Genomic DNA, 10,411 nt, shown 5'->3' on the forward strand with positions numbered 1-10,411 from the left:
ACTGCCAAGATGCGGGATGAGTCTGCTTCTGGGGTGTGGGATGAACCTGCTGCCAGTATGCGGGATTTGTCTGTTGCGGGGGTGTGGAATGACCCTGCTGCTGGGAAGTGGGATGAGTCTGCTGCATGACTCGCGAGCTTACGTTATCACCATAAATCAGTCAATTTCCCCTTCATTCCCTTGTCTACGACAACACCAGTGAGAAATCACCGGTTCTCGTCCAATCACCGCAGTTAAATACCTGGACGATTGATCGCCTGGGAATACCTTGTGTTGTGGGTTACTCGTTTTGGTTTCTTTTGTTGTTGTTGTTGTTGTAATTAAGTTGCTTTTCCTGTCGTTTTGTATAAAAATTTACTTTTGCTACCCCCAACAAAAATTTGCGGATGAAGTTCAGCCCAAAAGGTGGCCGAACATAGTTTGCGCGCGCTTTACAGATTCTGTTAGTGATGTTATTAAGCGCGCTAGGGTTGTGGTACGCAAATACGACGGTCGATAAAGTGATCCCTCATTTTCACATGAAATGGATAATAAAGTTAGGTTTTGGTCCTAAATAACTAAGTTTCTCGTTTCTGGAATCTTTTTCTTTCCTTTCCGAGCAAAAAAGTCATTCACTAAGACCTTTTGCATGCTTTTCATCTTGCCATGAAACCCAATTAAAGCCACGCATGCGCATTTGAGCAAAAAATTGCGACTGGTTGTTTTCGTGGAAATGAACTATTTTCTAAGGAACCGCTCATTAGAATTTCGTGAAATTTGGCATGAAAATAGTTCCCTAAAAGTGTAACTCGCCTACAAAGAGAAACCTAAATCTAACAGAGGGAATCTTCACAAAACATAAAAATGCAAAATCAATATTTACAGGAGATCTCTCTGTTAAAATTACATGAAAATAGTGCAACTGTGTCAGTGTTAAGTGAGTTTTTTTCAGGATACAAAAAATGGAAAAAATCTAATGAGTACATTTTCTAAAAATAAGGGAAACCTACTATTTATGGACGTTTAATAGCTCGCTGCGTTGCCATGGAAACGGTACTTAGCTCAACAAGACGTACGAAAATACATTCTTTCTTAGTTAGTCTTACACCATACCAATTTTGGGCGTCCAGAAATACATAGTTTCCAAATAACGTCTTCTAACACCTGTACACTAGAAAACTGTGTTCGGCCACCTTCAAAGAAAGAGCAGTTCGAGAAAACAGATGAAAAACTTAAAAACTAAGTTGTTAGTTGATAAGCGCGTGGATTGACAGAAATTCGAAGCAACGACAATTTCTCGTCTCTGACGGCTTTTAAAATGCCTTACACCGGTAGGGATGATGCAACGAACTTCCGTTATCACCATAAATCAGTTAATTTCCCCATCATTCCATTGTCTACGACCAAACCGCAGCGAAAACACCGGTTCCCATCCGATCACCGAAGTTAAGCTCTGTCGGGCGCGGTCAGTACCTGGACGATTGCTCGCCTGGAAATACCTCGTGTTGTAGTCTACTCATTTTGCTTTCTCTCTCTCTCTCACTCTCTCTCTCTCTCTCTCTCTCTCTCTCTTTTTTTTTTTTTTTTTGTTGTTTAAGACGAGATTTTTTTGAACTTCGAGCAACGCGCGGCCAAAATTCCCGTGATGCCACTCGTCACTCGTCAGCATTCACGTGTGTTTCGCATCCGGAGTAAAAAGATTTCGCTTTTTTCTTTTCCGTTCGCTTTTTATCCACCTTAAGAAACGGATATAGAGCATTTACTATGGTAGAAATAACTACAACTATGTAAACCTTCATTTGGCCTCAATATTATGGAGATGAAGAAGTTGAAACCGTCGCGAGATGCAATCAACGTGTGGCCTGTTCTTGGAGAACTATGGCTTATCCCGCCGGTTAACTTTCGATAACAGCGTGGCTAATCCAGTTATTTAAAGGTATGTTATACTTTACTTGTAAAGGTATCAGTTATTTCTTTTAGTAATAATCCTTTACATCACAGAAATCCATTTAAAGGAACAGTTTGAAACGCCGTTTGCCCTAGCTGTTTAGAGCAAGATTTACTGGTGCGGTGTCCACCTGGAGATTTTTTTATCCGCTGGCATATCCCTGATATCGTCGATCCTCGGGTGCAATTTTCGATTATTCCGTTCTTTTTATGAACGTTTATGTAAAAGAACATAGTCAGGATAGACATTTAAACTTAAATGGTTCTGCTTTACCTTTAGAATTATTGAATACAAGCGCAATATTCATTGTTGGGATTTCCATGGTTTGTTAATTGCAAAATCAATCTCATCGTGCGAAATAAAAATTATTTATATTCCTTTTCAGGAACAATTCTTTTAAAACGTAGTTGTACTAAGGGTTACTGACCTAAAGCAATTTTATTCATATATTTTACACTCGATACTAACATTATTCAAGTAAAATACATTTGAACCGGTTGTTTTTTCTTCAACTCAAACTTGTAGGCTAATGCAATGTCAACACTCTCACATCGGCCCAGCAACAAGAGATCTGGTTTTCTTTGGTAAGTGCTGAGTTACTGAACATACTGTTATTTCGAACTTCAAATATAGTGTTTTTATTTTGTACGATGTAATGCTATTGCAATGGTGACTTTCGCTCATCATTTACGATTTCTTCGCGACAGAAATGATGGCTTGTGAATCGAATAACGAAGAAACTTGTTTTCCGCTTTATCCTTAATTAGTTGTGTTGTGTACTAGAGTGTTATCCTAACAAAACAGGCCTCCAGAATACAAGCTCGCCAGTGCTGCTCAAGTTGATGTGATTTCGTTTTGAACCGGTTGTGCGATTGCAATTTGAAAATGCGCGAGTGTGGTTTGTTTATAATGAAATTCGATAGCCGCCGCTCGAACACGATCGAGATTCTTTCACGTGCCAAGATTCTTTCTCGTCGAACTGCAAATATTTCCTTTGCACGTCTTGTATTTGAACGTAGATATTTATAGTTTTGCGTACATTTTATGGTAAGTTCACACCATTTCCATGTTTTGTTCAGGAATATGAAGCTATTAAAATCGTAATAGTGTTACTGAAGTCCGCAGCTACCGTACTTACAACTATTGAAAAGAAACCTTTTTTTTTTCTGTTTTATATAAAGCCTATCTGTACGGTCGGTTTTAAATTAAAGAGCCATCTATTTGCGATTTCTTATCGATCAGCATCGGTACTTGTATTGGTGTGAAGTAAAATGTTCCATTGATGAGAAATTCTTTTCAACATCGAAATTCCCGCCGTTTTCCTGAGCTGTTGGTTTACGACCACCATGGAAAAGCGCGGCAAAGTTGGCGTGGAGCGCGACGCGAGCCAACCTGCCCTAGCTGTTGTTTTGCTGTGACGCCAATATGTCTACAAAACGGGCCAAATATCCGCTAAGGTAGTGGAGAATTTCCAAGTGTTTTATTTGGAAGTAGTACAGTGTAACATGTTTTTTGAAGTTCGGTTTTAAAATACTAATTTTACCCTAAATTCTGTAACATTATAGTGAAAATGCAATCATTTTAAAGAGACGAAAACTACTAACAGGTAGTTTTCAGTGTCAAGGTGTTGTTTTCCCAGAGGAGGTAGAGAGGTACATGTAATGCATTTTTTTCAAATCTGAATTACATTGAAATCACTCCAATTGGCATGAAAATAATTTTATTTTTTTCCACAATTGCATTATATTTCAGAAGCCCTGAAGAATTGCAAAATCAAAAAGAAGAAGAAATGAAAAGAAGGAAAGAATTGGAGGAAAGATTGGCAAAGGAGACGAAAAAGAAAGAAAACAAAAAGAAAAAAATAAATTTATAGTTTGGCATAATATGCAACATTGCTTATTTACTATCAATCTGTGATCTGTTTCCTATATGTTTTCAAGATCTTTTTTAAATTACATTTTGAAGTGTAATGGGCCTTATCACGGTTTTCAACGCCATTTTGACAAGTAGGCAAACACTCCTTGAAACAACAGTTTTTGTATGGAAATCCTATATCAAATAATTTTCATAAAACAACCCTTTAAACAATTCATGAATTGTAAACTTTTGGCACTAGGAAAAGGATTTTAGAAAAAAAAATTGGAGGGATGTCGCTGTGCCAGAAAGCATCCAGTCGTGTTTTGAACTTTCCATACATTTCCATACATTTGGTTCGCTGTAGAGACAAATGTATGGAAAGTTCAAAACACGACTGCACGCTTTCTGGCACAGCTACGTCCCTCTAATTTTTTTCTTAAAATCCTTTTCCTAGTGCAAAAATTTACAATTCACAAATTTTTCAGAAGTGATGTCTTATGAGAACTATTTGATGTTGGATTTCCATACAAACACTGTTATTTCAAGACGTGTTTGCCTACTCATCAAAATGGTGTCAAAAACCGTGATCAGGCCGATTACTTTTATTTGTATACCGGTATGTAATATGAAAAGTGACTTTGACTCACTCTCAATCCTCTGCATTTTACAGGTCCTAACCCTTGGCCCTCAAAGATATAAGTGATTATTAAATAAATATGTTCATGACATTAAAACCCAACAATTTTTTAGATTTTTATTCTGAAAAATAATGAATTTGGTCTTTTGATTTGGGGTAAAATTCAGACAAATTTTGAGACACCATTGTACTGGAAATAGTGGAAATGGAAACAGTAAAATATCCTCACTGCACACCTATTACCCCGTCACGGAGAACTAAGTTATGGAAAGATGCCGCGACTGTTAGGGCAATAGGCGTGCCGAACATAGCGCAAAGGCGAAGCCAACCGCCACCAGGGGAGGTGGGAGGGGCGAAACTTAAACGCCACTTTCACCGAACTCCGTAGAACTGGCCAGGAAGCGGCTAAAACGGAGCTATTTGAAGCGAGGGCCGCAAGGCATCATGCGCGGCAGCAGGCTGGCCCGGCAGGACGGAATTTAACTGATTTAAATCTTCCCGTGCTACGGGCTAATTATGTATGCAGTGAGAATATTTCAAAACTTAGACTGACAAACAATGTCATTGTAACAGGTATACCAATATCTAAGGAATGGTTTCTCAAGATGCTATTCATGGATTTGTCACAAATTTTATTTGAAAATCATTTTTATTGAGCACTGTTTACAAAATTTGGACAGTAAAAACAGACTGCTAAAACATATTGGCATTATCAATTTCAGACTGCTAAAATTTTCAGATGGGTTTAGTATTTCTGGCCTTTTTTTTCCCCAAACTTTTTGGGGTTAATTAATACATTGACTGACTGGGAGGGCCAGGTGGGAAATATTTGGCACCAAGTCATGGTGTATAGACAGAACACGATGAGGTCCACGCACCATGATTGACCTACTGAATTCTCATCAATAAGTATTTTATCATACCATCATATTTATGTCCGAGTTTAAAATTTTGAAAAGGTCTTGGAAAATACCTGACGAATGGTAAATTGCACTAGCACTAAAGGAGCAAATCATGTGTGTTTGAAGGGTCATGCAGACAGCTTTTTTCTGAGCGATCTCATGTGTCGACTTACAAAAATTGTATCAGTGGGGCCATGTGGTGGTATGTACTTATTGACTGAGTGGGAGGATAAGATGGGAAAAGTTTGGCTTGACTGTCATGACATACAAACCAAGCACAGCTAAGTCAATATTAATTTTTGTATTGCAAATTATAATAGATTATCTGTAATATATCACGTGGTATCGAGTATAAAATGATGTCACCGATGGTGATATCGAGACCAGAAGCTCTTTATTTGGCTCTCCTTTAACTTGTTTTCTGCTCCCAGTTTCTGAACAATTTCTTCCTGGCACATTGCTGCAGTATAACGCTTGTTCCTGTCATCGACACCCTTCAGATAACATTCAATCATGACTTGTTTCTGTTGTTCACTAAAGCGTTTGTTTGTTCGGGCTGGGCGGTTAGATTTATCTGCCTTTCCAGGGATTGCATATAGCCAGGTCTTTTCTTCTGTGCTTAGTTCACATGTTGAACTTTCTGGTTTTGCTTGTTTGCTTTTGATTATAGCAACTGTATCTTTGACTAGACCGATGTTTGCATTTGTCGTAGGTTGAGCTTTTCCACAAGAAACTTTGTGTTTTTGCAAGTTGCCTTTACGCAAGAAAGACTTACCACAGTCAGCACAAGTATTACCTCCATCAGGTACATGAGTCAATAAGCTGGTTGGCCTACAACTGTCTATGTCTTTTTCATTTTTCTTAGCATTTGTAGTTTGCCTCTGGGGCAAGTCTTTGACAGTAAGTGCCTTTTCCAGAGAAAAATTACTGATTGCCCCTGTGCTTTCACATTCTAAATGTCCCCAGAGAGTTTCTAATTTAGAATATTCATATTTTTTGGTTACTGAGAGTCTTGTTTGATTTCGCGCAGTGATGTGTTTCAGCTTGTTATCGTTGCCATAACAGTACTCAAAATCTGAGAATTCTGTGATGCCATGCATTGTTTTTGATGATTCCGGCTCCTTCGACCTATCTATGTTTACTCCATAAACGTGTGTCCCCCGAAGCCGTCCATTTGTTCCTTTCTCAATTTGTTCTCCTGAAATGACATCATTTCCCTCTCTTCTATAACGCTTAAGAGAAAATTTCAAGGTAGCATAGTGCCCATCCAGCTTAGTCTTCCCTTTCTGGGGCTCAAAGTTCCGGAAACTGCTAACATATACCCCTGTATGCAAGATTATATTTGATAACCACAACACAAGGGAGGTATTTTTGTAATGAGCCCCATTGTCAGTCCACAATATTAATGAAGTTATTTCAGGGTGAAGTTGTTTAAAATTTCTAATAGACTCCTCTAAGCAAGTGGCTGAAAAGTACCAATTTTGACGGTCATCTGATTCACTGTATATATCGTGGAATTCTGTAAATATTTCTCCTGTTTCTTCTCTTTTGAAAAAAAACATGGAACCATGCAGTGATACCCCTTTTTTAGCGAACCAATCTTTTTGGGGTTCAAACAGTTTTTGAAAAAGCAGTTTCATCATGTAGTCTGCGACCATAATTGCTTTGCCAGGGACTAGATTATTGATGTCAATTAGAAACTGCTCCCTTTGATATTTGCCTCTAATAATATGAGCAATGTAGTTGTTTAGATTTTGTTCTATTTGATTAATTTCTTCCTCCACTTTTGGGTCATTTAATTGACTGGTAACTGCTTTCACATCTGTTATCAGGTGGAATATTTGTAAGCAGCTGTGGCATGTTTCTTGGTGTTGAGTAATGTTACCACAGGGAGCATCATCGGAAAGCCAAAGGCTAGCACAGTGGGTGGCACATTCACAATGGGTTTTCAAATTTGCTTGGAATTCAGAAAGCAGGTAACCTTTTAAACTCTTGGCTTTGCTAATCAATTCTGGAGTTTTGTCTGTTTTGTTTTTGCTCCTTAGTGTTTCACCCAGGCGGGTTAACAGCTGATCCAGATTTATAAAATTTTCGGCACCAAGCTCTGTACAGATGTTGCAAAGGCCTGCTTTTTCTGCCATTATCCTAAAATTTCCTGCAGAAATTCCCTTAAAAAATGTGCTAAAACTAATTGCTCTGATTTCCAATTGTTCACATTCGCGTTTGTATCGCTCATACAGGGCAGATTTATTTTGCTTTAACCACAGGACTGGTTGGCATCCACCTCCTAGTAATTCGCTGACCCATGATTTTTTTTTACCTTCACAGGAAGCAGTTTTGTATGAAGAATACTCAACGCTGTCTGGATGGTGAATGAATTCTAGCACAAAGGCTATAGTTTCCACTGGAAGTTTTTGACTAGGCCGCCGATTCACTTTAGGAACAGAAGCTCCTGGACCATACATCTTACTATGTAGTCTAGCCTTTGTTATTTCGTAGTCAGTGCATGATACCTCTTCTCCTCGACTGTTTGTATATTTAAAAGTCTCCTTAAGTTCTTTATTTGTGTATTGTTGGGCAATGACGCTTAACAGTTCCACACGTTTGGGGCTTCCAGGCTTCTCTCTGGAATAACTCAGTGCTAATCCGTCCACAATGTTACCATTTCCATGTTGGGCTTTCTTTTTTTCCTACATGAAATGTTGAATTATTTTTTAACATACTTGTGCCAGTTGATTACATTTCTCCAGTATGAAATCTTTTCTAGTCCAAATCATATTACATGTTGGAGTCCCCTAGAGGTTTTACAGGAAATGCTCTATTTAACTCTGGTTTGTCATGGTTACTGTAAAATTCGGAAAATAAACCTCCTCAGATACAAGGTCAAAAAAAAAAAAAACAGAAAAAAAATGTTATAGAAAAAGCCACCTATAAATAAGCCCATCCCAAATATGAGCCCCCCAGGAACTTACAGGTGACAATTACATCAGGAGTTGGCATATACTGGGACATAGCTTGAAAAATTGAACCCTGGGGCTTATTTTTAGAATTTTACAGAATGCAGGGACCAGGGACTTTATTAATTTTAGTTCAGTAAAGGTTGAGTTATCATGTCAACTTTTCTGTTGCAAAAACTATAACACAAGGAGGCGGATGAGCCTCGGGCTCACATGGGTAAGGTTGACCACACCCAGAAATACAGTAGCAAAGTTGCAATAATTATATTTCTTGCCTCAGCATGAAAAAAAGTTTGATTAAAAAAATGGTATTGATAAGTTTTGCACTGATTTTACTGGTTAGGGAAGGGGACATGCAGTATCAGGCTATTTTTCATGCAGTACTTTGATAAGGTGGTGTTGCTGTTTCATCCAGCCCTGCAGTATGCATCTTTCAGCATTTTGGTCAACAGTGTTCAGTAGGAAAATCAATTCCCGTTACTACTAGAATGTTCCTCTGTATTTTTTTGTTTGGAACTAGCCTGTATAGCAAGAGCAGATTACTTGCAATTTAAAATGCAGTATCAGTATTCTGTTGATTTTCAATATGGTTGTGCGCACACTCAAATGCCCTCATAACTTGTGTTGCCAGTTTTGTTGATTCAATTTTACTTTTACAGCTACATGTAGGTTTGCAGGTGTGGAACAAGACTACCAAAAATGAAAAGGTTTCGGCATCCAGACTCTAAAAAAAAAGACCAAATGCCCAAATAAGTTCTTACTGGTAACCCTTATTAATAAAATCAGTGCATACCTCATTTATTTGTTCATCTAACAAAAAGAAGACATTTGGATATAACCCAACTTCTGAAGTGAAATAGTTTTGGATACATATTTTTTTTGCTTGATTGAGCTGTTTTGTCCTTTGTTTTAAGAGTTTTTTGGAATACAAATAAAAATTCTACAGGGGCATTTATCATAGATATGAGGCACTTAGAGTGGAGGTTTATTTACTGTAAGCATTTTCCTACCTGTCGTTCTTTCTCAAATTCTGTTTCAAGGATCTCTTTGCAAATCTCCTCATATGAGGCACCCATCTTTTCAACATCTGCTTTAAGTTCATCTATTTTCTGTTTTGTGCATATTTTAATGTTTTTCTTAATCCTCCGCTGAGTGCGTTTGGATGCATTTTCAAAACTGAATTTTTGACAGAAGTACTTGGTGGCGAAGGCTGTATGATAACCAGAGTACTGTTCTCTTTATTGCATGATAACCTGTGTAGCCTTACGTAGCATGCTGCACAGCACCTTAAATTTCCAGACAGGGCCACTCTGCCAAACTCGTTTTGCAAAAAAGAATTTTTTTTTTGGAACTAACTTGACGATAGTTTAGAATTTCTTGTCAAACAAGCGCACTGAAAAATTATATATACAGGTGTAAATTTCCAGACGCCGAAACTTGCTATAACAAAACAACCAGCCTAGTAATTTACAATGACTGAAAAGAAAAAAGGGAAAACAGGAACTCTGAAATACTAGGCTTCTACACACTGACCCAGGGAGAAAACACCACTTGCAAAATATTTAGCTACTGAAAACTGCCAATGGCAAGTGGGCTTCCTGGGGCCCAGCAAATAAAAATAACAATAAATTGTATAAAATTATATTATATCTTGATTATAATATCAGATAAAATTTGAAAAAAAACCTACTGAAAGTCCTAATTACAAAACCTAGCTAGAATTCCAACAATAAATAAGTCTTATAAGAAACAACCTTGAGTAATTTTAAGAATTACTGGACAAAACAAGCGCCCAGGAAAAAAAAACTGGGGTAATTTCCAGCAACTATGCAATGACAGAAAAATCGACAAAAAAATTCTTAAATATTAGGCTTCTACGTACAGACCCAAGGAGAAAACGCCACTCAGAAAGCGAAGTAACAAACTTGACTATTAACGTTGAGAATTACTTGACAAAACAAGCACTCGCTCGGTAAAAGAATTATCTACCAGTGTAATATTTCTAGAAACTATAACAAAATAAAACAGCCACAGAAAATCCAATGACTGAAAAAATAAGAGAGCAAAAAGCCTCAAATATCAGGCTTTTTTAAAAAACAGACCGGAAGAGAAAACGCCGGAAACGGGGAAA

At 37.7% G+C, this 10,411-nt stretch overlaps 1 long non-coding RNA gene and 1 pseudogene across 1 annotated transcript; both read left to right on the forward strand.

Annotated features, from left to right (window-relative positions):
- Positions 1-1,374: 1,374 nt before the first annotated feature.
- LOC146481230 (5S ribosomal RNA) lies at positions 1,375-1,493 on the forward strand (annotated as a pseudogene).
- A 146-nt stretch (positions 1,494-1,639) lies between these two features.
- On the forward strand, positions 1,640-9,451 carry LOC146481231 (uncharacterized). The gene is made up of 5 exons (XR_014864547.1): positions 1,640-1,915; positions 2,453-2,511; positions 6,036-6,128; positions 7,156-7,299; positions 7,652-9,451. It is a non-coding gene; the product is annotated as an uncharacterized LOC146481231 (long non-coding RNA).
- Positions 9,452-10,411: the final 960 nt, after the last annotated feature.

This window comes from Pavona decussata, unplaced genomic scaffold (assembly GCF_977016875.1).
Source record: "Pavona decussata unplaced genomic scaffold, jaPavDecu1.1 SCAFFOLD_51, whole genome shotgun sequence".
In the NCBI taxonomy this organism is placed as follows: Eukaryota; Metazoa; Cnidaria; class Anthozoa; order Scleractinia; family Agariciidae; genus Pavona; species Pavona decussata.